This window comes from Tursiops truncatus, chromosome 2 (assembly GCF_011762595.2).
Source record: "Tursiops truncatus isolate mTurTru1 chromosome 2, mTurTru1.mat.Y, whole genome shotgun sequence".
In the NCBI taxonomy this organism is placed as follows: Eukaryota; Metazoa; Chordata; class Mammalia; order Artiodactyla; family Delphinidae; genus Tursiops; species Tursiops truncatus.
The window spans coordinates 116990061-117014308 of NC_047035.1; the positions used below are offsets into that span (position 1 = coordinate 116990061).

The 24248-nt window shown below is 40.9% G+C and overlaps 2 protein-coding genes and 1 pseudogene across 26 annotated transcripts in view; 1 reads left to right on the forward strand and 2 right to left on the reverse strand.

Moving 5' to 3' along the window:
• Positions 1 to 13338, reverse strand: part of HMG20A (high mobility group 20A) — a 69396-nt gene extending 56058 nt beyond the window's left edge. For both annotated transcript variants that reach the window (XM_004326388.4, XM_019950169.3), the window contains exon 1: positions 13080 to 13338. The gene's annotated coding sequence lies outside the window, so the exon portion shown is untranslated. The remainder of the gene's footprint in view (positions 1 to 13079) is intronic.
• Positions 868 to 11746, reverse strand: LOC141278045 (uncharacterized; annotated as a pseudogene).
• A 431-nt stretch (positions 13339 to 13769) lies between the features above and the next one.
• Positions 13770 to 24248, forward strand: part of PEAK1 (pseudopodium enriched atypical kinase 1) — a 293418-nt gene continuing 282939 nt past the window's right edge. For 18 of the 24 annotated variants that reach the window (XM_033852028.2, XM_033852030.2, XM_073801280.1 and 15 more), the window contains exon 1: positions 13880 to 14070. The gene's annotated coding sequence lies outside the window, so the exon portion shown is untranslated. Of the gene's footprint in view, positions 14071 to 14422; positions 14624 to 24248 lie in introns of those variants that run through there. The other 6 variants (XM_033852029.2, XM_033852031.2, XM_073801281.1 and 3 more) reach the window with 4 other exon arrangements.

Here is a 24248-nt window from a genome sequence, read left to right on the forward strand (position 1 = left end):
AGAAGAAACAATCCCTCCACGCTCCCAGGGTACAGGGCACACCTATGAAACGGTTCCTGACCTATATAGTTTACCTAAGGTGACATGCTATCTTTTCTCATTCATCATATATTTACCAAACACGTAATATGTACCAGGCACTTAGTTAAGACACCAGGACTACAACAGTGAACAGTCTCTGCTTTCAGGAAAATTATGGTTTGAGGTGAAAGATTAAGCAAACATACCAATAAATACAATTTTAAGTTGTGAAAACTGCCATGAAGGAAAAGAACAGAACACTAAAGAAAAACAGTAGGAGATGTCACTTAAACAGAGGACCTCTCTGAAGAAGTAAAGTGAGAGTTGAATGTTAAGTACATTCCATGCTGAAGAACTAGGACTTGAGTAAGAACTTGGTGCTTTGGAAAAAGTGAAAGAAGGCTAGAGTGGGCTGGAGTAAAGTGGTCAGGAGACAGCAGCAGGGACTATACCCTGCGGAGACATGGAGTTATCTTAAACATCTGAGTTTTCACCAAAGCGTAAGAGCAAACCTTTCAAGAATTCTTAAGAGCGGCATGATATGATATTTATGCTTTTTAAAGGATCATTCTTACTTCTATGTAAAGAATGGATTGATGGGTAGTAAGAATGAATCCAGGAAGCTACCGTTGGGAAGCTACTGCAACAGTCCACCACAGCGTGATAGTGGCTTAGAATAGGGTATAGCAATGAAGATACAGTATATAGGGTGGATTCAATATATTTAAGAGGTAGAATCAATAAAATTTTGTAGTGGTCTGAATGGTGTATGTGTGTGTATGTGTAGTAGTGAGAGGTCTCAAGAATAATCCCAAGACTTTTTTTTCCCTTGTTTTTTCAATTTTATTTTAAAGTTTGAAAATTACAAAGACAGCAGATTCTTTTAGGCACAAATAACTTGTTTACAAATAAAAAGGGGGGGGAGGGAGATGCGCAATTGCGCATTTTTCTATTTTATTAAAAAGAAAAGGGAGAGACGACTGTACAGGTTTTTTCTCCCAGCTCCTGGGTGTGAAACATAAGTACTAGCCCTAGATGTGTATATATACATATACATACACATACACACAGACCTAGCTCTGTAAAACTACTTAGCAATTCAAAGTCGACTGCAGTATGTCTTACTGTCCACTCCCCGCCCTCCCCTTCTCCCCCATCTACAACTACTTAGATTCAGAAGTAGAGGTTGGGAGGTTTTTAAGTGGTGGGTGGCAGGGCTGGAGCGCCACCAGACTGCTAAGCAAAGCCCACCTCTTGTACAGGAGGAACAAAAAATCAGGGGTAAAGGAAAAAGGTCCTCCTAGGATACAATCCAATTGTGTGGAAAAACCCAAGTTTCAACAGGGCACACTGAGGCACTTGGCTGACTGACTCTCCACCCTTCCCCCAAAGTTTCTACTCATGTTTAACAGGAGACTTTTGGAAGCCAGAGACCACCCCCCTCCACCAGTGGCTAGTTTCCAGCTGATTGAGAGAAGCCACAGTTTCTCGGACCGGCTGTCACTTCAACCTCCTCCACGTCCCTAGGACAATAGGGAGGCCACTGGGGCAGACTAACAGAAGTGAGAAGGAAACTGGATTTGGACGCCCCACTGCTCACCACTGGGAGGTGGAAGTCAGCCTAGAGAGGGCTTTTTTCCACCTCCCTCCTTTGCCGTCCAGCTGCTGCCGCCCCTCTCCTCAGGGTCAAGGTTCTGAAACTCTCACAAGCAGTGCTCAGCTTAAAGAAAACTCGATGGCCTCATAGGTAATCCTACAAACAGTCCAATTCCTGGGCTCCCTGTCATCTAGCCACAAGAAGCTGCCTTGCCCATTCTCCCCCTCCCCCCGACCCCAACTTTTACCTTCAGAGTGAACCAACCATGTAACTAAACAAAACACACAAACCCACACAAATTCCCAAACGCATAAGCAGATTAGTAACAAATTAACAAAACAAAATATAAGTACATTCTCATCATTACAGAGACCAGATTTGTTGTTGCTGTCCTTGCATAATTGGTTAAGGAAAAATGAATTATTCCCTAATTTCTGAGGAATACAAATTCTGTCTGTTTATAAAGTCAGAAGGGAAAGGGGCAAAGGGTTGCAGATGAGGATCAAGAGAGAAGAAAGGAGAAAAGTATTTACAGAAAATAGGAGACAGACAGGAGTGTCCACAAGGAAAGCCTCATTGTCACTTCTTGTCGGCCCTCTTGGCACTGGACTTGGCTTTGGGCTTCACTGGTTTGGCCTTCTTAGGCTTGGATGCCTTGACTGGCTTGGCTTTGACAGTCTTGGGTTTTTTGGTTTTCTTGGGCATGGCAGCCGGCTTCTTCTGGGCCTTCTTGACTGGGGTAGCTTTGGGCTTCTTGCTTGGGGCTTTGGAGGCAGCCTTCATGGGCTTGGCGGCCTTCATTGGCGTGGTCACCTTCTTGACTTCCTTCTTTGTCTTCTTGAAGGCCACTGACCTCTTGGGCTCGTTGCTCTTGGGCAGCCGGAAAGACCCTGAGGCACCCACCTTTCGGTCTGCTCGAGGACCCCAGTGGTGACCAAGTGCTTGATGGACAATTTGATCTGGGAGTTGGCATTCTCACCCACCTTGTAGTGGCTCTTGTATTTCTGGATGGACTGGCATGAAGAGCCAGCACAGTTCTCTGCCTGGATGGCAGCCACGATCATGTCTGAATACTTGGGGTGGTCTGTGGACTTCTTGGAGGCCTTGGCCCACTTGGGCTTGGTCGCAGGGGTGGATGTGGAGTTCTCGGTCATGGTGGCCTGCCTGGTCCTGCTGCTGAAGGCGGCACCTTCCAAAGGGCCAGCCCTCATAGGAAGTCGAGGAAAGCCTGATTCGGGATCTGCTCTGGTGCCTCTGGCTCCCAGGCCAGTCTGAGGCAGGCTCTTGGGGACCTTGCTCAGGTCGCGGGGCGGGGGGGACTCGCTGGGCCGGGTCTGCATGGCCCAGCCCCGCCGGTCTGTTGCTTGGTCTCGGCGCCCGGGTCGGCCTCAGCCTCCTCTGCCTCTCTTTTCCCAGTTCCGTGTCTCAATCCCAAGACTTCTAATTGAGGTATTAGTAGATATTTATGAAGATTCGATTTATAGAAATAAGACTGGAGATGTAGAATTAGGGAAAAGATCAAGAGTTTAATATTGAATATGTTCTTTTCTTGATCAGTATTGCTAGAGGTCTACATATTTTACTGATCTTTTCAGAGAGTGAACTCTTGGCTCTAGATATTTCCTATTGTGCACTTGTTTTCTATTTAATTAATTTCTACTTTTTATAATTCCCTTTCTTCTACTTACTTTGGGTTTAATTTGCAGTTCTTTTCCTAATTTCTTGAGAATGATATTTAAATCACTAGTTTTGGACTTTTTTCTCTTCCAGTATAGGCATTTAAGGTTATAAATTTCCCATCAAGTATAGCTTTAGCTGATTCACATATATTTTGATATACTGTATTTTCATTACTATTCTGTTGCAAATGTGTCTTAATTGTGATTTCTTTTTTGACCAAATGGGTCATTCAAAACGTATTTTGGGGGGAGTTTGCTAGCTACTATTTTATAATCCATTTCTTACTTAATTGAACTGTAGTCAGATAACATATCCTAGATGAAATTTGTTGAGACTTGCTTTATGGTCTATCATAAGATCTACTTTGTTAAATGTCCCATGTGAACTTGAAAAAATATTTTTTTGAAGCCATATTACTGGAATTAGATATATACAAATTTATAGTTCTCACATTTTCCCTGGTAGAATGACCCTTTTACAATTATGAAATATTCTTCCTTATTTCTAGTTATTCTTGTATTCAAGTCTATTGTGTATAGAGGGTATAGTCCTCTAGGGAATGCTAATTGAGAGTCCGGGGTGGTTATAGGTCCTTTCTTCCTTGGAGGGACCTGAATTTTAATGTTTGCTTGTCAACATCATGAGACGGACAGAAATTCACTCTGCTTTATAGGGATTTTCTGCTTAGCTTGCTTAGCTTCTGCTCTGCTTAGCCTCTGACTCTGCAGCAAAATCATTTCTTGGTGCTTCCCTTCCCTACTAGGGTCTTGGCCCCTCAGTCCAGGCCACCTGGGGACACCTAAACTCCAATTTTTATGTACTAAGCCCCATGAGACTACTGGCTCTCTACCTCTAGCAGAAATCCTCTGCTAAATTTCATAGATTCTTGTTCTGCACCATGTATTCAGCAAATTCTTCAAGGGGAAAAGAGAAGCTTAGAACATCAGCATGCTTTTTTGAAGTTCCCTTGGCTGCATAATTTTGGTTTAAGTCCTGGCTGCCTCAGTAGGTCTCTGATGCTTTCCCTGTTTTTTTTTTTTTTTTTTTTTTTTGCGGTACGCAGGCCTCTCACTGTTGTGGCCTCTCCCGTTGCGGAGCCTGTGCTCTGGACGCGCAGGCTCAGCGGCCATGGCTCACGGGCCTAGCTCCGCGGCATGTGGGATCTTCCCAGACCGGGGCACGAACCCATGTCCCCTGCATCGGCAGGCGGACTCTCAACCACTGCGCCACCAGGGAAGCCCTCTCTTTTCTTTTTTTAAATCCACCCTTTCATGTTGTTCTCGGCAAAAGGATTAGTCTGCAACAACCTAGTCCCTCAGAGCCAGGAATGGAAGTCATAGCTTGGGTTCTCAATCAAAACTCTACTGCTTATTAGCTGTGTGACTTTGGCAAGTTATTTGACCAAACTATTTAAACATTCTGAGTTTCAATTTTCTCTTATGTAAATGAAAATAACACCATCTCATAAGTGTTGTGAGGATGTGAAGATTAAATGTCTGTAAAATGTCTAGTAACAAAAACACTTTAATGAGGGCTTACTACATACCAGACACTTTAAATGGATTTAATAACTTAATGTAGATATAGTTACTATCTCCCATTTCCTTTTCAAGATCACATACTAGTAAGTGATGGAGCTAGGACTTGACTTAAGAGCATTTTTCTTACTAACTACTCAATATTGCTTCTATAATATTGCTTTAGTATTGTGCCTGACACTGGTGTGTGCTCAATAAATGTCAATTATTATGATACAGAAAATACAAATGCTTCAGAAATATACTAATCAGATCAGTTTTTCTACTTTTTTCATTGATTTATTTTTCTCCTTTTTCATTTTGGCATAAAGATACTTACAACATCTTTCAATATATTTTAAAAGAAGCTATTGTGAAAAATGAATGTCTAATAGCCTACTGAATGAATAGGTAATAATTTGCTTAACCATTATTCTATTGTTGGATATCTAGAAGGTTTCCATTTTTTAAAACATAATAGATATCAGTGCCATTAACATTTTGTCCCTTTCACTATTTTCCTTACTTGAAGCATTTTCTCAGAATAAAATCGTATCAGTGGAATACTGGCTCAAGATATGAGCATTTTATTATTGCTGACACAACAGCTATGTTGTTTTCTCAAAGAGTTGTAGTAATTGTGGAATCACTGGCAATAAAAATGAAAGGTTTGTGTCAAGAGAACATTAATTAAAGCTATGAAGTATAGGAATGACGGAAGTGTGGAGATGGAAAGAGAAGGGAGATATAAATTTGAGGCTATGAAAGAAAAAAGTGGAGTATCTGGATACTATTGATATTTCTTGTGAAGCAAGGGGTATTAGTTTCACTTAAAGGAGTAGGGATGGAAGAAAAGGGCTGGGCTTTGTTGAAAATTCCAAATGCTTAAATACAAATACACATATGTACACATCAAAATCTTTCAAGAGTAATGTTTCTATGATAGTTTTCAAAAGATCTGTGTCTTCCACCCCACCTCAATGCAATCTGGGATACAGATAAATACTATTTAGGTGTAATTTACAGATGGACTATCTGATATATTAGGGTTCAACCTGATCTTCAGTATCACTTCTTATTCTAACCTATCACCAAACATTTAGTAATCTGGTGTGTGGATCTTTATTATTGTTGTTTTAAAACACACAGAGAAATGATCTCTTTTAAGAATAACATTAAATTATAAAAAATTATAATACAAATTACAAAACCACCACATAGATTGTTGTTTTCACTTAGCTCAATTTAGCAAAATGTACTCGGAAGCAGGAGGCCTATGTTCTAGGGCCCACTGTGTGACTTTATTTGGTGTGTAATTTTGAGCCTTAATTGTCTTATCTATATATTGGGGTATTTTATCTGACTAAAAGCCAGCATTAGAACATGGCATCTCTTGTTTTATATTCCTGATCTAAAATTTGTCTAGTGAGCATACTATATTGAATAAAAATGAAAGAATCTCTCTTCCTTCACTAATATGTACTGTGCTTTAAATATCTCATTAACCTTGTTATCATGTTAGACTTGTTATTTTAAAAGTTACTGAAAAAAAAAAGTTACTGAATACTTTGTGGGCCTCTCTGAGGGCCATTTCGTCTGTTCCTTCTACCATCAGATGACTGTCAATGTATATATTTAAAGGCAGTTGCTTTCCTACTACTACCTTCCTCCCACTTTGCTCCTATCATAGATTTTGGAGTAGTACGTACCTGTTCATCAGGGAGAAACAGAAAGGGCCTTGAAAATTTGGGCTTAAAGAGAGTCCTTCCTCTCTTTGTCTATGTGCCATAGCCTCCCCAATAAAAAAATAAAATAAAAAAACTTTCTCTGCTAACTGCTTCACTATGTTCATATGTAAGTAAGCGCCTGATCGTCCAAGTTCCATTTCAGATTTCTCTTCCAGTTTCCATTAGTCTCCATGAAATTTTAGTAGTGATACTGAGAGATCATGGAGTTTGCGACTGATAATCGGCTGCATTCAAATCCTGTCTCTGTCACTTCCTGGTTAAATGACTTTGGGCAAATGACCTAACCTCTCTAAGCCTCTATCTTCTCATATGCAAAGTGAAGTTAGTTAATACCTACAACACCAAATTATGAGAATTAAGTTAGTTGAATGGGAATTGGAATTATGGCTAAATGTAGTTTAAATGTGAATATCATTTAGAAAATAAGGAGAACACCACTGAATAAAAGTAGTTTTTGAGCTGATTCAAATTAGAGGCTGGTTTGATTCCTAGGGTTCTTAAAAATCCATACCCTTTAAGGAAGCTATTCCAGATGAGGTAGCAAATATAAAGGCTTTGGATACCTTCATGCTCCAACAGATGCCAATTCCATGGTACAGAAACACTTAACCATATTACAAGCAATAACCAAAGAGAAGAATAATTTTATGCCTATCCAATTAGCCAAAATTTTTGCTGCTGAAATTGTGGTTAAAACAACACAGCTGTATGTTGCTGGTGGCATCAGAAGTTAGCACAACCTTTTAGAGAAATAATATAGCTATTGTATCAAGAACTATAAAATGCCCACTCTTAGAATGAATAATCCCACTCATAAGACTTTATTCTAAGAAAATAATTCAATAAGGAAAGTAACTATGATTTTATTTAATAGTGCCTGGCACATAAAAGGTACTCAAGTACTTCTTCAAATGAATACCTTCACGCGTACTGACTTCTCCAAATCACTGCCCTTGGTTCCTTCCCATTATGATCTAACTATTTTCATTATATGGGGATAGTTTAAGAATCAAACTATAATATTTGTGTCTAGTCTCTGTTCTCCCATCTTCTCCAGTAACTTCACTGGTGATTGCTATCAGACTCCCTTATGATACTTTCACCATCTGAACTTAGTTGACCTTCACACTGAAACTAAGTTGACCACATACCACATCCTTGACCCAATCAAAAAGAAATCTGAAGCTTCCTTCAAGTTCCTAAAATGTCGTTCTTCTTTGTCAACACCCTTCTACTCTAATCATTCACCTCACTGCCTGCTTCATAAGACACAAATAGCAGAAACCTTCACATCCATCCTCAACTGAACCTCAACATACCTTTAGTCCTGTACCTAGACACTTACATTTCCCTCTAGGATCTGAGAAAGAATTATCACCTCCTGCTTTCCTTCTAGCTCCATCCAAAATCCAAATTCTTCAAGTTTATGTATCTCCCCCTCTCTTTTTTAACGGTATAATTCACATACCATAAAATTCACCCCTTCAGTGTACAATTAGTGGTTTTTAGTATATTGGTATACAAGGTATTTTAGTATCAAGGTTGTGGACTCATCACCACTATCTAATTCCAGGACATTTTCATCATCCCCTCAAAGAAATCCCATACACATTAGCAGTCACTCCCCATTCTTGCCCTCCACTCCCTGGCACACTAATATACTTTCTGTCTCTATGGATTTTCCTATTCTAGACATTGCATATAAATGGAATCATACAGTATGTGGCCTTTTGTGTCTGGCTTCTTTCACTTTAGTGTAGTATTTTCAAGATTCATCCATTTTATAGCATGTATCAATACTGTATTCCTTTTTATTGATGAATATTTTCCACCGTATGACTATACTACATTTTGTTTATTCATTCATGCACAATTTGATCTGTTTCCATTTTTTGGCTCTTATGAATAACGCTGCTAGGAACATTTGGGGAAAAGTTTTTGTGTGAACACATTTTTAATTCTTTTGGGTATGTAACTAGGAGTGGAACTGCAAGTTAAGTATCTCTTGATACCTAACTCTATTCTGTTTCTGAGTTCAGACAGCCTGGGATATCTCTCAAAATGCAAACAACTCTACACTGACTCCCTACCCCACCTTCACTCAAACACCTTCAGTCTTCAGAATCTGTACATATTAATTACCACTTAGTTGTTTCCAATTAAATTGAGGACAGGGATCAGTTCTCATAGATCTCATCATATAGTAGGTGTTTAATGTATGCTCAATATATTGATACCCTATGCTCACAAATGGGAGAATTACTTACCCTTTCATTCAGCAGATCTTTGAGTGTCTACTGTACATAGGTCACTGTGTTTACTACTGGCTATAGTGGACAAACGTTATTCATCAGTTTCATCTACCCCAACTGCCAATTCAACTCCACAAATATTTACTGAATACTTACGATGTGAATGGTATTGTGCTAGGTTTGACAGCAGACACAGATAGGAATATGTTATAGTCTGCAGACTTTTATGACAGTTCATAAACTCTACATGACAGTACAGTAACAACAGAAACATACAACAACAGCAGTAGCACTGTATATTAAATGCCATAAGAAAAGTACAAAATGCTCTGGAGTGTCAACAGACACACATATGGTTGGGAGAATGGACAGAGAAGAGGACAGACATCAGACAATACTCCTTGAAGCTGAAGGTGGTACTTGAGAAAGGGCCACAAAGAAGGTGGCATTCTGATAGATAAGGATTCCCAGGAAAAGAGAAAGTGTTCCACACAGAGAATAGCATGAACAAAGATAGAAAAGGCTGGATACTGTATAGAATTTTTTTTTCAGAGACCAATCTAGTTAGGAATGTGTAGATGGGTAATGACAGAAGAGACTTGAATATTAGGTTTAGTATTTAAATAGGTTTAGAAGAATGATTCAAAAAGTCTTCCGTTAACAATTCAAATTACTTTAGTGATTCCTTAACCTTTTCTTGAAACTTTTCTATTATGCTTATTATCTAAAGTAATCATGGAAATTAGTGATTTCTCCTTCCACAAGGAACAAAAAATGAACTCTTGACAGCTAAGTGAGCATGCTTAGCTCACTGAGACTGGGGAAGGATGAATTTGAATAATTCTAGCACTGCATCCCGATACTTCCGGGAATATGTAAGGCTTAAAACAGACATGTAGGCAAATCCCCATAGCTAGAATAACAGAAGCAAACTGGGGGAAAAATAATAGCATTCATTAAGCTGCGAACACCAGGAATTGTGCCAGGTGATTTACATATAATATACCTGATCCACCAAATAACCTCATTTAAGTTTATGGCAAGTTAGGCTCAGAGAGGTCAAGTAAATTGTTAGAGGTTACCAAGCTAATAAGAAGCTCAGCTAGTAAAATGTAGACATCACTTTTGAACCCAGGCCTGTCTGATCCCATATTTTCCCCATTGTTCACTTTTATTTGTGAACAAAGGAGGCTAGAATGGTAGGGTCATGATGCATGCATCAAAGAAAAGGGCTGAATATTTAACAGATGGGCTTTAAAGGTCTGGAGAAAAATTAGACTGAAATATTCAAAACTGGGTTTAGAATGGCTTAGAGATCAAGACCAAGAGAGATCAAGCTTAGGGCTGTTTCTTGATCAGTTTGAACAATGATCACACTATAGAGCTTATTTAGGAATATCCAGGGAGCAAAATTCCAGCTTTGATTTGGAAACTAGAGAGTAAACTCCAAGAGAACACGGATATTTGTCTGTATTCACTGATGTATTCCAAGTCCCTAAAACAGAGACTAGTATACAGTAAGCACTCAATAAACTTTTCTTGAAATAATGAAAAGTCACATAAGGGGTATTCTCGTTTGAATACTCTTGAAGGCCCTGAAATAAAGACAGCAGAACAGTAGGTTTAAAAGCCATTCATGTTGTTAGCATATTCTCTTTAACACTCAACCCCATGGCAAAAACAAGCCAACTCCAAAACAACAAACATACAAAAAAGCAGTAGTTGTAAAACAACAGCATGATTTTTTAAAAGAAGGTAGACAAAAGAATGAAAAGACCCTTTTGCATTATAGATAGCATCTAGTACTTCGTGGGTAATCAAATTTCAGTGAGATGGAATCCAGAATTTTGACCTACTGTTTTAATATTTCAAACTGCTGTGAGCTGTGAGCCGTATATCCAATGACTGCTTTTTGGAAATGAAAATGGTTATCTAATCTAAATATTCTGAAAAAAAATGGACAATCTCTTTATTATTGATGACAAGGAATGAAATGAAAACCTCAAATTCATTTACTTAAAGAAGTAACAGAGTACACTTACAAAAGTCTTTACTTTTCTAATTTTGATAGTATGTTTCTATTAGAACATGCAAAGAAAACTGCAACAAAGAACATTAAGGGAAAAAAAAAGCCTTTGGAAGACAGCAAGCCTCTCTACAGAAACTTTTAAAGAGAATAAAAGCAGGTTCCATGAACTTCCCTCTATTTTTCACAAGCTTTTCTAATATTTCTTCTTTGACGGAACTAATGAATAACTGCCTGTTATCACAAAACATCTTTTTTCAAATATGTGCTTTAAAAATTGCTTTCTTCTGAACAGACAGTTCTTCAAGCTGCTCAAGTCTCTCAGCTGCAACAAGTTTTCTTATTTCTATTATACTGCATTTCTTCCCTGGAATAGTATAAAGACCAATTTTAAAAACTCCTTTGCTTTACAAAGATAATTTCCTACAGGCAATACTGCTGTATCTCAATCAATATTTTAACTATCTTTTCTCTATCTATTTCATTTAGTTCCACAATCTTTACTCACTCCAGTAATTCTTAATACTGTAGTTTAATAGTTTAATTTGTCAGGGTGATCATATCATATATTCTTCTATATTACACTAATATAGAAGATAATGAACACTTTCTAATCAATTAATAGTTGCTTGAGGCAGTATACATGTCCCTAACCTTCTATTAATAACGACACAGACATAATTGTGTCTTGCCTTTTCAACTTCTGCAGAAATTCTATAGTTCTTCAAAAGATAACTCACTGATTTTAGGGTCTTAGGTTTTTTTTTTTTTTAATGTCTATAGAAAGTTAAAACATATATTTTTTCCTTACTGTAACATTTAAGTTACAGTTGTTTAAATATTTTAGTTTAAATCACATTTTCTAATAAACTCTAAACAAACTAGCTTTCGAAAAGAACCAGAATTAAAACAGTTGCAAATTCTTAGAGTAGATTAGGTGACAACCCCAAAGGAAAAAATACACAGGCCTTATTCTTTTAAAAATTCTTGAAAGACACTACAATTCACTTGATATTCTAAAATTACTAAAGTTGTTGAGATTTTGTAAACTCCAAATAGATTGATTCCTTCAGTACCCTGCCCACCCCAACTTACCAAGTACTGTGGTACTTGAAAACAGAAACCAAAAAATCAAACTGTTGACTGTTCATTACCACTTTACGTATAGTTTCTTATAAAATATTGAGAATATAGGAAAAACAGAAAATTCTGGTATTCATCTTTAGTCCTTTGTGAGCCAAATTTTCCCCCTTCTTAAAATCTGAGCTGAATCTCATGATCCCTGCACCATGCCTTAAAACTACAAAGTGCAGACACCATTTTTTAATCGGTGCTGAATTTAATTAAATCACAAAGGGGGAAAATGTACTACACTGCAACTTTCAGTTGTTACATGTAAGTTACCAATAAGAATTTTTAAAGCTGAGGAAGTTGTTTTCAGGCCCAGGGCAGAATCTGTAGCCTAAAATCAACAGGTCTAAGGATTTAAGATCCCGATCACATCAGTTAAGATAACACCAAGTAATTGAGTACTTCAGGATGATATTTTCACTCCGATAAGGTGAAAATGCTTCAAAATTTATGTAAAATATTGAGTCCTTAAGGAGGTCCGTAATAAACGACCTCCTTAAGAATAGCTACAGAGTTCCTGTGGCATGTCAAGGCAGAGAACACCCCTAAACCTCACTAAGTCAAGGTTGGACTTGAGTAAGGGAGAAGGGGTGGGCAATTCATGAGTCACACAAGAAAGCATGTCGTATTGTAGAGACGAGTAAAGGGTTTTAACAAGGGGTTTCGAATTCTTTGAATAACTCATTAAGAAAATTCTGCTGGGGAGAAAATTTTCCTCTTACACGTGGAACCAAAAGTCACATAAATTCTGACTGGAGGCTGGTGATTAGCACAACTTCGTGGAATAACCTAACTTTTCACGTAAGGCACAATCCCAAAGCTTTAAGATACCGTCTATCCATACGGCACCAAGCATCACCTTTTCAAGCCCTCGCCGGCACAGGAAGTGGGTTGGACACCCCAACCCATCACCCTACCCCCACAGGAAGTGAGTTATGTTCCCCTCCCCCAGAATGGCCTTCCTCCCCTCCCCCAACCGGAAGTGAGGCGCCCCCATTCAGTCGGCCTCAAACCGAGACAAACCAATAACAGCAAAAGAGGGATGATCTTCAAGGGGTGAAGGGCACATCCACTGTGGCCACCCCCAAGCTCGCCTTGCTTACTGACCTGCTGACGACAGGGGTAGGCAGGGGCCTGGGGCCTAAAGAAAGTCCCTGGCACAGGGGACAATTCCCTGAGCCCCTCTCAATCGCCTTCACTCTTCTCACTGCGTCGCCTCACAGCTTGACAAAAATTCCTCCGCAGTACTTTATTTTGATGTCTTTTCTTTCCCTTTACCTAATCGCTTAACCACCTTCCCATAGGTAACTTCTCTAATGCAGCACTTAAGGCTGTTCTGGTGAGGAGAAAAATGAAATATTATTCCCCATACCTTCAGAAAAATGGAGGGATTATTTTGTTCAAAGGAGGCGAAGGACTACGTGATTACGCAAGGTGAGACTTATTTTCGCGGAGGTTTCTGGGAGATGTAGTTTTTTACATTGCTAAGGCCTGCAGAAAATATTGGGACTTAAATTGGTTATTACTATGTGCTGGAATCCTTGAAGACACATATCCTGTATTCGACTTTAGGCAGACCTAAGGGGCTTAGGCACCAAATGGACCAATACTTCGTTCCCTTTTTTCCCCTGGTACGTAATTGAACTGAAATTTCCCTTCACGCCGGCCCAAGGTCCTGGTCGTCCCGCCCTCTTCCTTTGGCCACGCCTCCCTCAGCCAATCAGACGCTCTCTAGTTCTCTTCCTCTGGAGGTAGGAACGCGAGAGGAGGGGCCTCATGGTGACTCCTCCCCCGGGGCTGAGGCGAGACTGGGAGAGGGCCGTGGCCTCGTGCGCGCGCGCGCGCGTGTTCGCTCAAGGAGCGCGGCAGCGAGTGCGCGCGCGGAGGGGCGGCGCGCCGGGCTGGGAGGAGGCGGGCAGGCTGGTGGGCCGGGCGGTCTACGGGCGGCCGGGAGCGCGCGGTGGACTCGGCGGCGGCTAGTAGTTAGTTAGTTGTTGTTAGTCAGTGTCAGTTGCTCGGCGGTGGCGGCCGCGGTCACCAGGAAGAGTACTGGACGGCCGGCGAAGGTAGTCACCGCGGCGGCGTGTGAGCCCCTCAGGTAACTGGGGCAAGGTTGCCCACGTCGCCTCCTTTCCCTTCTCCTCTCGCGCCGGCTTGTGGGACCTGGGTCGCCACGGGGTGAGGGAGCTGACCTGGGGGAATCCGGGCGGGGCGGCGTGGGGTCTGGGTGGCGCCGCCGCGGGGGCTTTGGCGGCCGGTGCGTCCGGCCCAGCGCGGGCTCTCCGGCCACGGCCACCCCCGCGCCCTGCCGCCCCCGGAGCCCGCTGGCGCCGCGCGCCCCCAAGCGCCCCCGCTCCCGCCCCTTCTCTCGGTGGCTGTGGCGGCGGCGGCCCCGGCAGCTCGGCGCCCCCCAGAGGAGGGAAAGTTGGGACCTGGCGGCGAGGGACGCCCCCGGGCGCGGCTGGAAGGCTGCTGGGGAAAGTGAATCTTGGAGGAGCCGGACGCGGTGAGGCTGGGGCAGGAAGGACTCCTTTCGCTCCTGCTAAGTCTGCACGGACATCCACCTCCAAACCCGGGAGGATCCGGCGCAGCCTGGCCAGCAGCGCCAGGGTGAAACCCGGTGACTCTTTGCCTGCTCACTTGGCTCTACGGTTTGTGAGCCCCCTAACGTGCGGGTTTCCTCGGTTTTGGGGGGATTTTGAGTGGTTCGTTGGGTCAGTTTTGTTTCTCCTTCACCCTTTGACTCGTCCTTTCTTGCAACTTTTCTCACCTCCCGCGTTGAGGACTTGCCGTCTGAGCCCCTTCTCTACCCCCTCCCTGTTGCCTGCACCATACGTCTGAGAGCTTGATTTCATTTTTTCGTCCTTTGACTGCATTAAAGACTGCTGAGAGCAACAGGAAAGAGGAGCCCTCCCACCTTTAAATGTTAACTTTTTTGCAATACGTTGTGTTTTTTAAGATCCCCGTTTAGGAATTTGAGAGCTGTGGAATGGAGTTATTGCAAGGTTGGGGTTGAGGGGATAGTGACGAGTTAAAGGAAAACTGATTTCATCTTTATTGGCCTTGTTATAGAAAACCTAATACATTTTCTTTTGCCTCTGTTAAATGTGGTAAGATTATACGTTGAATTAAATACTTGGAGATTTACATGAAAGGTTATATTTAGGTCATTGTATTATGTATGTCCACAGCTTTTCACCTGAATTGGGATTGCCTTGAGGATTCTGTTTTGGGGCCTACCTCTTGATTTTTGTTCAGCCACAACGCCTTTTTTTCTTTTCTTTTTTTTCCCCTGATAAACGAAATGATGTGGTAATGTGTATAGTCGGAGAACCCATATTGCTCTCTGCAGTGTAGAAGTGAAAACCGTGAATTATCCACAGGGGTAAAACTTTCCATGAGCAATCTTGAATACTTGCTTCATGATGGCTTCTCTATAATCTCAGAACATTTCTAGATAGCTCAGTCCACTGACTACCCTAATTACTTTCTGAAGTGCCTGGCACTTCTCTTCGGTGACGCGTTTAGTAAACTGTAATGGCAAGTATGGTACATTTACTTGACTTCAGAGATGGGAGTTGTAGCCTCGACCCAGAGATTAACAGTTAACAATGGAAGCAGAATTCATACCATTGCTAGTGAGTTTTGGCTATGACCAACTCACAAACTATGTGAAAAAAACAAACATCTTTCCAAAACTGTCAGAGGGGAAGAGGGGAAATATTTTATCATGTCTTTATTTTTGGAGACTCTAACATGACTATATTATGTGGGGAAAAAAATGTCATTATTTTCTTTAAGCCTTTTTGATGTGTGGTCCTCTTCTTCATCCTTTCCCCGCCCCCGCGCATTTATGGTTTGACATTTATGTTTGGCTGGGTTCCAGGATGGGAAGAAAAGTATTTTGGTGAAAGGAAAAGATAAGATTGCTTTGAACTATTATGATACTGTGACTATTCATTTTACCCAGAGATAGTACAGAAAAACTTCTTCCATAATTTTTGTACCCCATTAACATTCTGTCAGAAGTCATTTTTAAGAGTCTATCCTGAGGCCCATAAAGAAATAATGCCACTTCATAACCGTTCCTGACAATCACATTAAAAAATGTGTTCCTGGAATGTGTTGTATGTGTTCTCATATAAACATTTATCTTTGTACATTTATGATAATGTAAATATTTAAGTCTGAGAGCTTAAAAATTTTATTTGCTTATTTGCATACACGTTTTTCAACATCTAGCAGTGCCAACCATATTTGCCAAATAAGCATCATCCATAAATTCATGCTTTGGCACATAATAACTCTTCTAAATTGTTCCGTGGTGAAGCACCATGAGATTAGTGTTTGCTTCATAAGAGAGATTTGTTGTTGTTTTTAACTGTAATGATGCTCTGTTTAAGTGGAACAGGTGCTGGGCTCTAGCTGTTTGTGTTGAAACCTGCCAAATCATACTCTTTTGTTGGATGGATTATTTGAGTAATTTAGGAACCAAACTGTGGCCCCTGGCATGCCAAGTTGAGTTCAAGGCTCCATTTCACTGCTGCAAATTCCTGTTTTCACTGTTAAGAGGTAGTTGTGTGTGATGAGCCTTATTTTCTTATTGCTCTTCTCTTTACTTTAATTCCTACTCCCTACCTTCGTTCTGATCCTTTCATTACTGGAGCTCTTGGGAAAGTCTAGACTCCTTCTTTGCTGGTTTGTTTTCCTTGGAGAAATTCTAGTAACTTTCAGGCCAGGAATAGATAGTTCACATTTGTTCAGCAAATATTTTGAGTGCCTTTTAAGTGGTAAACATGGTGGTAAGCCCTGAGTATATGTACAATGATATGCCTTTTTGCAAGGAGCATATAGTTTAGGAGGAGAAGATAGCTGATAACCAATAATTATAATGTGGAGTGATATATAACAGGTGTAAGCAGATTCCTTTGGATGGAAGCACAGAGCAGGAGGGGTAGTTGACTAAGACTTGGGGTCTTGGGAGGGGCATGTCCCAAAATGCATCTTAGTGGGTTACCTGAGCTAATCTTCAAAAATAGATAGCAGTTAACTAGGTTCAGAAAAAGGGAAAGGACATTCTAGACCAGTGCTGTTCTGTAAAAATATAATAATACAAGTCACAAATGTAATTCACATATGTATTTTAAAACTTTCTATTAACCATGTTAAAAAAGGAAAAGGTGAAATTAATTTTAGTAATATATTTTATTTAAGCTGATATATCTAAAATTTTATTTCAATCTGTAATCACTATAAAAAAGCATTATTGAGATGTTTGACATTCTCTTTTTCATACGAAGTCTTCAGAATCTGGTATGTATTTTATACTAATACCACATCTCAGTTGTGTCTAGCCATGTTCAAGTACTCAGTAGGCACAAGTGGACAGCAGAGTTTTAGAACAGGAGCTGATGAAGTGATAAGAAGCCAAATCACTGAATGCCTTATGAACCAAACTAAGGAGCTTTAACTTTGTCCTGAAGGCTGTGAGGATTTAGTGGGGGGAAAAATTATGCTGTGATAGAATCATATTTGTGTTCTAGGCAGTGAGGTGAATGCTGGATTAGAGAAGGGCAAAACTGGAAGCAAGACCAGTTAGGAAGCCATATTCCTGATGAGAAATGATGAGAGATGTAGAAGAGGGGTGGATGTATAAGAGGTTTAGGAAGTATTATCAACAGGACAGGGTAAATAATCAGATTACAGAGTTGAGCAAGATTGAAGATTTAGCATGATTCCCATATTTCTGTTGTGAGCTACTGAATGGGGCAGACAACTAAGAGAAGCCAAACATCTGTGCCAGACAGACCAAAGCTGAAAAAAAGAACTATGCGAGAATTGTCACAGAAGCTGAGGGAGAAGAATATTTCAAGGACTAGGAGTGGACAGTACTGTATCCTGCCATGAAAAGGCCAAGTAAGATAACTGAAAAAAGTCCCTGAAACTTGGTGATTAAGTCATTTGTAACTTCAGCTAGAGCAGGTAGCTACATTGTAGTGCTTTGGGGGTAAGGGGGTTGAAGAGTCAATGACGGCTAGGAAGGTAGCTAATTGAGAGGGATACAGTGTTTTCAACAAAGGACTGAACAAATAGTATAGGTGAAGGGAGATGCAGGGGATTTAGAGAAGTTTACTCCTTCTACCCCTTTTTTAAATTAAGAGGATCTTGGGCATGTTTATGTGGGATTGGAAAGCACCAGTGGAGGGGAGAAATTGAAGCAGTGTTGGGGAGGTGGAGAGATGGGGGACAGAGGTGATTGATGGAGCCAAGGATTTGGAGACAGTAGGAGGGGATGGGATCCAAGGCATAGGTAGAGAAGTTGGCCTTGCGTAGGAGATGATTTTCCTTTTTTTTTTTTTTGGTGGTACATGGGCCTCTCACTGTTGTGGCCTCTCCCATTGCGGAGCACAGGCTCCGGACGCGCAGGCTCAGCGGCCATGGCTCACGGGCCCAGCCGCTCCGCGGCATGTGGGATCTTCCCAGACCGGGGCACGAACCCGTGTCCCCTGCATCGGCAGGCGGACTCTCAACCACTGCGCCACCAGGGGAGCCCGATATTCCTTTTTCATTGAGCAGAAACGAAGGAGGTGAAGTTGGAGGCACTGTAAATAAGTTTCTAAATGATAGGGGCAGGAAGGAGAACGAATTGATGTGTCTTATATCATTTTTGAGTACCTGCTTAGAATGATGGGGAACATGGTAGAATAGGGATTCTTTAAAAAGAGAGTGTAAGTGTATAACAGCTTCCAAGGCAGTGGTGTGGGGGAGAGAGTCAGACAGACAGACTCACAACTAAGATAATGAAAAAGGATTGTTAGGTAGCATTGAGGACCCATTTGAGGTTGTAGACCTTGGATTTGTAGGGATACCAATTTGCATGTTGATTTTTCTCCAGCACTGATCACTCTGGGTATGTACAGCTGAAGAAACCATTTAATACTCACAAGAGCTCATAAGGTAGGTACTGTTGTTATTCTCCTTGATTGTAAGATGAACAGCTGGCGTTCAAACCCTGGTGGTTCAATTCCAGAGCCCAGGCTGTTATCCACTGCTTTGCAGATGCCTGCTTGGTAGAAATACCTAAAGGGCAGTTGGTTGAGGGAATTAATGATGTTAAGGACTGACTGAAATGAACTGTGGAGTCCAGGTTGGTTCATGAGCAGGAATCATAGAAGGGGTGATTCAACTGGGAGAAAATGAAGGGCGTGAAAGTTAGAGGTCAGTGTGAAGCCGAAGAACTAGTGAAGAGGGAGCAAAAATATTAGCTTTTCCTTATGGATTACCTACTATATGCTAGACACTTTAATACCTTATTTCTAATCCTAACATGAGTGTTATTAATCTTACATCCATCCCTTTGTCATTCTCCTTCAGATGAAGAAACTGAGGATTAGAAAGGTTAAGTTACATATCCAGAGAGACACACACTATCAAGTGATACAACCAGGATCCAATACCCATTCTTTCTTCTCCAAACCATAGTGTTCTCAAGTAAGGAGATAAGAAAGAAAATGCAGTAATGATGAAAAGTGGTAGAACGACACTGGGATATTAAATTTAGGACTTCAAAAGTGTATCATTCATTTAACAAATGTTTGTTGAGCATTATGTGCATGCTAGGCATTGTTCTAGGTGCAGAGGTTATAGTAGTGAACCAAACAGACAAAAATCCCTGCCCTCGTGGATCTTACATTCTAGAGCGGGTGAGACAGACATTAAACAAAATAAGTAACTTGTTATACAGTATTAGAAGGTGATAGGTGCTGTGGAGGAAAATTAAGCAGGCAAGAGGGATAGGTATGCCAAGGGGTGTGTGCACTTTTAAAAAGGATGTCTGGGAAGGACTTGGTGAGGAATGAGCAAAGGCTTGAAGGATGGAGGTAATCAGGAGCACACTAGGTCTAAGAAACAGTTTGCATTGGCCCTGAAGCAGAGGTGTGCTTGGTGTATTCCCAAAACACTAGGAGGTCAGTGTGCCTGGACTGGAGTGAATAGTAGAGTAGAAAGTGGTTTCTACTTTGTGGAGAAACAAAGTGGAGAGATAACTGGGTCCAGATTACATAGAGCCTGTAGAACATTGGAAGGACTTGGGTGTTTATTTTTTGAGATGGAAACCATTACAGGTTTTTGAGCAGAGTGACATGATCAGGTTAATGCTTTAAAAACTTCACTCTGGCTACTGTGTTGAAAGTAGTCTAAAGAGGTGAAGAGTAAAAACTAGAAGATCAGTTAGGAGGCTCTCTTTAAAAATCTAGTTGAGGGTAGTGGTGTCTTAGACTTTAAAAATCTAGTTGAGGGTAGTGGTGTCTTAGACTAGGAAATTGATGAGAAATGATTGGATTTGGATATATTTTTAACTTTTTATTTTGAAATAATTTTAGATTTACGAAGGAGTTGCACAGATAATGCATAGAGTTTCTTTATGCCAGTGTTTCTCAGCCTCAGCCTTACTGACATTTTGGACCGGCTAAACCTTTGTTGTGGGGATTGCCCAGTGCTATACAGGATGTTAAGCAGCATCCCTGGTCTCTATCTATAGATGCCAGTACCACATCCCTGTTGTAACAATCAAAAATGTCTTTAGACATTGCCAAATGCCCCCGTGGGGCAAAATTGCTCCTATTAAGAATCACTGCTGTATACCCTTCATCCTTTTCTCCCTAATGTTAACATCTTACATAACCATGGTACATTTGTCAAGCTAAGAAATTAACATTGGTACAATGCTTCAGACAAACTGCAGACTTTATTTGTATTTCACCAGTTTTCCCACTAATATTCCTTTTCCATTCCATTATCCAAACCAGGATACTACATTGCTTTTAGTTGTCAAGTCTTCCTTATCTCTTCTAATGCATGACAGTTTCTTGGTCTTTCCTTACCTTTTATGACCTTGATACTTTTTTTTTTTTTTTTTTTTGCGGCACGCGGGCCCCTCACCGCCGTGCCCTCTCCCGCTGCGGAGCACAGGCTCCGGACGCGCAGACCCAGCAGCCACGGCCCCATGGGCCCAGCCGCTCCGCAGCACATGGGATCCTCCCGGACCGGGGCACGAACCTGCGTCCCCCGCATCGGCAGGCGGACTCCCAACCACTGCGCCACCAGGGAAGCCCACCTTGATACTTATTTTTAAAGAGTACTGGTCAAGTATCTTGTAGGATGTTCCTCAATTTGGGTTTTCTGAGATCTTCTCATGATTAGTTACTGAGGTTTGAGGAAGAGTATCACAGAGTGAAGTGCCCTTCTTATCATGCCATAGAGGAGATCCATATTATCAACATGACGTCACTGGTGATCACTTTGTTAAGGTGGTTTCTGCCAGATTTCTCCATTATTTTTCACCTTCCATACTCTGACCATTAGAAGCAAGTCATTAAATTCAGCCCACACTCAAGGGGAGGGGAATTAAACTCCACTTCCTGGAGGCAGATGTATCAAAGAATTTCTGGACATATATTACAACCACCACAGTAATTGGTAAATATTTTGGGAGAGATACTTTGAGCCTTTGCCAGTATCCTGTTTCTGCTCACTGATTTTATTTATTTTAAAAAATTTATTTATTTATTTATTTTTGGCTGCATTGAGTCTTCATTGCTGCGCGCAGGCTTTCTCTAGTTGCGGTGAGCGGGGGCTACTCTTCATTGCGGCGCGTGGGCTTCTCATTGCGGTGGCTTCTTTTGTTGCAGAGCACGGGCTCTAGGCGTGCAGGCTTCAGTAATTGTGGCTCGCAGGCTCTATAGCACAGACCCAGTAGTTGTGGCACATGGGCTTAGTTGCTCCGCGGCATGTGGGATCTTCCTGGACCAGGGCTCGAACCAGTGTCCCCTGCATTGGCAGGCAGACTTTTAACCACTGAGCCACCAGGGAAGCCCCTCTGCTCACTAATTTTAGCATTCATCAGTAATCTTGCCTGCATGTACTGTTTATTTTCCCTCATTCTTACTACATTTATTAATTGGAATTCTTTTGTAAGGAAAGTTTGTTCCTTATCTATCTAATCATTTATATCAGTTCTAATTTATGGATACTTACTTTATTCTTAGGGTTATAATTCACTTGGTATCATTATTTATTTTGTTGCCTGAATTATTCCAGCTTTGCCCATTGGGAGCTCTTTTAGGTTGACTTCTGTGTCTTTTTGATGTGCTCCTATCCTTTGTATGTACATGTTACACTTCTTTATTTTCTGGCACTACTAGATGTTTCAGGCTCATCTTGTATTTTTCCTGCCTCTGCCCTAGACTCAATTCTTCAAGAAATTCTGATTCCTTTTATTGGAGAATGGTATTTTGAGGTCAAGATCTGGATGTTAGGTGTGCTTGTTGCTACTGCTGCTAGATGCTGTCAGTGGACAGAACTAGGAAATATATGTATGCATACTAATCTGTGTATCCACACATCTATATTTTTTTCGGTGTGTAAAATATATCTCTGACTCTAACTGGGTATGTTTTGATCCAACAAGGTTTGCTGATGGATTGGATGTGGAATGTGAAAAGAGAAGAGTCAAGGATGACTTCAAGGCTTTTGGCTTAAGCAACTGGAAGGATGGAGTTGCCATTTTCAGAGATGGGAAGACTGTGAGCAGAGCAGGTTTCTGGGTAGAGTTCAAGAGTTCTGTTCCAGACTGGCTACGTTTTTGAGATGTCTAAGAGACGTGTACTCGAGATGTCAAGTCAGCAGTTGAACAAATGAATCTGTAGTTCAGAGGAGAATGGTCCATGTTGAATACATTTAGAAGTTGTCAGTATAGATAAGATCACCTGAGGAGTGAACGTAGCTAGAAAAGAGGTTCAAGGACTGACCCCAGGGCATCCTAGTCAGAGAGATGAGGAGAAGCAGTTCTGCAAAATGATAAGGATTGGGGTGTGGCTATAGGGTGGATTTCATATCTATTATTAATAAGCACTTTTTTAATACCTGTTATTGGCAAGGCACTGAGCCATTTTGGGAGTTAACATTGTGCCGTAAATTTACAATCTAGGATGAGACAAATTACAGACTGAAAAAGAAAGTAGCAGTGAAAGGCAACTACCAGATAATGGTTCAAATAACATTACTAGAGAAGCTTCTTAGAGGACATAGGCATAAGAAATAATGAACTCAAGCCTGTGCCAGCTACATATAAACACTAATGTAAATATGTATCAAAGAACTTGTCAAGGTTTCATTAAGCTCTTAGGTGGGTAATTGTGCCTTTAGTTATTGCTATCAATTAAACCACTCAGTGAACTGGTTAGGAGGGTTTCTGCTACACTTGACTTTTTTTTTTTTTTTTTTTGTGGTACGCGGGCCTCTCACTGTTGTGGACTCTCCCGTTGCGGAGCACAGGCTCCGGACAAGCAGGCTCAGCGGCCATGGCTCACGGGCCCAGCCGCTCTATGGCATGTGGGATCTTCCCGGACCAGGGTACGAACCCGTGTCCCCTGCATCGGCAGGTGGACTCTATCAACCACTGCGCCACCAGGGAAGCCCTACACTTGACTTTTTAACTTTTATCTCTCTGCCATCTTTTCACAGTCAGTTGGATTCATCTTAAGACTGCTTAAAATAAAATGTTTCAGTGTAAAATCAAGCAGAATTGGCCTTCATCTTCTGCGAACATGCAACATTTTTGACTGCTTCTTTCATGGATAGTTTTAGACATTCACATTTGTCACTTGGTTACTAAAGTCACACCCCGATGCGATTATGGAACTTTACAAGTAATTTAAATGTCTAACCTAGTAAACCAAGGTTTTAGTAAAATATTTTAATTTCAACTCCTTTGCACTAAAAATGGATAGGCTTTCATTGCCAGCTGATAAAAGGTGGTATAGCATGAGAAAGGCAGATTGTACCTATTGAGTAATTATTTATCAATCACTCTCTAGGAACTTAAGAAAAATGAGGGGTTTATCTACTTTATAGCATAGGGGGCAAAAAATCACGGGATTCCATTCTCAATTCTGCCACTGAATGGTTGGCAAAGCTATTAACCATTTGTATGTACAGTGTGTTGTATTTATTAATTGGGAGAAACTTTAGCATATTAATATGCTGAGTGAAAAGAGACTCTGCCTTGAGTGCAAAGACTGTCTTATTAGCGCAGTTCCTAGCATGTAATGGATACTCAAATGGTTGTTGAATGAAGGAATTATGTAAAATACTTTACCCTTGTAAAGTAAGACCTGAAGAGTTATTTAGCTTGCTCAAGAAACCTTAAGATACTGAGAACTTCAGTTGTGTAAGTAAGAATTAGGGCAAAATAAAATAAATTTGTATGCTAACATA